The sequence below is a fragment of the Haliotis cracherodii genome, unplaced genomic scaffold (genome assembly GCF_022045235.1).
Source record: "Haliotis cracherodii isolate W230 unplaced genomic scaffold, xgHalCrac1.p SCAF_8, whole genome shotgun sequence".
NCBI classification, from domain to species: Eukaryota; Metazoa; Mollusca; class Gastropoda; order Lepetellida; family Haliotidae; genus Haliotis; species Haliotis cracherodii.
Window position 1 is genome coordinate 25457201 of NW_027266341.1, and position 3685 is coordinate 25460885.

The following is a 3685-nucleotide window of genomic DNA, read 5'->3' on the forward strand; positions in this document are numbered from 1 at the left end:
GTGGCGTTTTTCCGCCTTCTTCTCACAAGAATTACGTTTATTATCTCCCTTTGACCATGCTCAATGCACGCCGCTCAAAAAATAAGATAATATTATTCATGTTTCAAAACATTTCCACTTTCACTTTCAATTACTTTGAATAAGTTAGACTCTAAAATGAACTCCTCGGAAATAATGTGACACTGTAGAACTATATGATATTATTTTTTCTTCTCCTTTTCTTTACATTCCATAATGCAACGCAATGACGGTCAGATCGTCATATCAGTATTGTACAATGGAGGAAGACACTTACATTTAAATTGTAAATTTTGATAGTTAACAAAGTAAGCTTCCTTCTATCGTCTGTTTTTCTGAATGCATAAAAAACATTGAAACATTTTTATAACTTCTTTCAAACAAAGCTTCAAATTTATTGTTTAATTTTAGACATTAATTTAATTATTCGCATTTTTTATATAGTAAGGTTGCCCTGGTACAAGACGGTGGCCTAATCATCACCATAGTTGTAGCAAATAGTCAAGAACCAGGACCCATTTGCACAAAGCAATCTAAGCACTCCGACTATTATAAGCCTATAAAGTATGGGAGTTACGAGTGCCTGAGATAGTAGCATTTTATTACGTTTTCATAGGAAGATTGGTAATCACAAAAGCATACAGAACGAATATATCTGAATTAACATAGCTCAAGGTGACCCCCCCCCCCCCCCCCCCCCCCCCCCCGCCACCCATCTTATTGCGTTCCACGTACCAATGATGAGTCCCGAATACCCTCTGAATAGACCCCGAATCCCTCGTCGCAAAAGGGGCTTTACAGCCTTATAACTCATGAGAGCGCCTTCATAAAAAAACAATACTTTCTTCAATTACATATAAGTATAAGTATGCTGCGTAAGTATGGTATTGCGTGACTATTAAGTTTATTCTACGCTAAGCGTGTACATTAAACAAGTTCTAAGTCCCATATGCGCATAGAGTTAATTAAAATGTTACGAACTTGCCAAATCAACCCCCAGACTGATCTCTTTGTCTCAACACGTGACTTGGTAACATCAGTGCTTCAGGACGCCAAATGAATGTCTTTATATGTTGAAAAAGTTAGCAAACTTTACCTGTCGCCATCTCATTCTCAACCGAATCCCACACGTGGGTTGGAACATAAAGGAAAATTACTAACATAATTTCGGTTTTCCTCTTCGAAAAACTCTTTATGTTTCAAGAACATTCCATGTCTTCAATTTGCAGGGCAGATATGTTACCGTTGCCAGAACGGAACTACTGGAGAAGGTTTTATATATATCATAGCGTAATAATAAGACATTCACGTTGAAGTATAAACTATTTTACAATCAGTTATAACTACATGTAAACTAATATAGATTTTGCCGACTGAAGCCTCTAATTTGCGTATGGCACAGAACATATTCAACAGATATGTTACACTACAAGTCACACTAAAAGTCCCCTTTAAATCGTTTTATCTTAATCAAGGTCCATAAGTAAAGCCAGGTCGAATTGGGCTCATAGTAAGTTTGGATACACCTGTGTAGTTCCTGCATCCGCCTCTGCCTCTGGAGATGGTTCTACCTCTACCCCGCGGCGCTGTTGGAACCGGTTACTCTCCTGGTCGTGGTAAAACTGGCGTGAGGCTTTATCCTTCACAGCCGGGGTACGAAAGGAATCCCGTCCAATCTGCCAATGTCTTCCCTTGGTAGGAGCCCTTAGGGAAATCTGGGCGAGTCGCTTCTGCGCCTAAGCAGCCAAACTGATTGTAGAGTTCTGAAATCTCTCCTATTTATCCTGCGTAACTTCGTCAATCACCAACCTAAGTTTGTTGTTGAACAATACCGGCAACGCCTAAGGTTGAGCCCAAACCAACTTCATGAAGGAATCTGGAAGCTTACTCCGAACCTGAGAGAAAATATGGTGTCTTTCAGTGAACACTAGTTGGGCAGACATCCATCCGGAGAATGGCCAACAAAGTGCTGTGTACAAATCCCACCTGGTCTACACTCGTCTCTCTTCAGGACTATCCGAGGAGATCATGTGAAATGGTCATAAATTGACAGAACGACATCCCTGACACCGGCAACAAACCAATTATTATAGTCCCTAATGATAATCATGTGTCTGTTAACTTGAACCATCTCCTTGAGGACCCGTGAAGATGCGGGGTAGAATAGGTCTCCAGGAACCCATGCTTGCTGTGAATGGCGACTACGCTTGTCGTAAGAGGTGACTAACGGTATCGGGTGATCAGGGTTGACTTGGTTGATGCATGTCATCGTATCCCAGTTGCGTGGATCGATGTTCATGTTGTCAATCACTGGATTGTCTGGTCCAGACTCGATTATTTACAGACCGCCGTCACAACTCCAACTCCTGTAGTCAGACCATCTGCACTGGAGTTGGGTACAGTTGAAGAGTCTATGATACAAGCTCAGAAAAATAATCCAAACCCCTAGAAGAAGATTGGCGTAGGGTGATCTATCTCTGACAGACGGCCTGGCACCTGAATGACAGTAATCTCCTACGTATAGAGTGGTCAAGGCTTCCTGTTGGTAAGAGGCAGACGCAAGATTTTACAGTATCTGAGATGCAGTCCACGAGGAAAGACTTTGGAAGGTCCACATCAACACTTTGCGTAAGGTGTGCTCTTTCAAAAGACGCATGTGAAGGAGGCATAAACTGTAAATCTGCCGCTGAGTAAGCTTCCTTGCGTTGAGCTCTACCAACACAGTCCTTAGAACCTCTTAACACTGTCTTTCTTGAAAGACGATAATTCCTTGTTAATGAGATGGTTGACTGAAGACGTAACATCTGACTGCATTAATTGAGTCGCTTTGATAAATTGTTCCATGTGAAAGGGGACATGTGCCTCAAGGTCAGAGAATCCGGAAGCTAGACTGTCACTACCAAAAAAAAAAGGTGGGACTGCAGAGCAAAGTTCTGTGACTTTCTCAGCATCAAAGTGCTTTTTATCCCCCTGCTGCGTTGGAAAGATTCCACAGGTTGCTCCTGAGCGCTCTCATGATATGACTTCTGTGAATTCATGGATATATCCTTCTGGGAGCTAAACGTTTTAGATCTAGTCCTACTCAGAATTTTGGAATGAGAAGATCCTGGAGTTGAGGGATTCCTGGCCTCCAATAATCTACCAATATCCTGGAGTTGAAGGATTTTGGCGTCCAAGTCCACAGAACTCTTTCATGAAGAGAAACGCACAGATCACATCTTGAATCCATTGTGCCCATATCCAGGCACTTGAAACAAATGGTATGGGATCCATCGGAATCTGATGAGTTCCGCAATTCTTGCAGGGTAATGGAAAGTTCAAAATCTTTGACACAAACTTGCACAAACGATTTTGCAAGTTGATATTTAACTGATAGAATGATAATTTAACTGTGAGAAACCTTGGGATAACATAAAATTCCTTGTGGATCCAAGCTCACACAGAAAAGAAGTGATGTATTCCCACCATGCGCTTGCCCTCATAACTACTCACTGGCAGTGAAGAGGACGTCTGTTGAAAAATCTGAACGATTTTTATATCTTGGCAACACACTAAACAGAATTTATGGCAAAAAGAGGTAAGGTATTTGAAGGAATTCAAAGGTATTACAGGCTTTAATGTCGCATTCAGGATTTTTGAACTCACATAGCGACATGCCTGCATATGT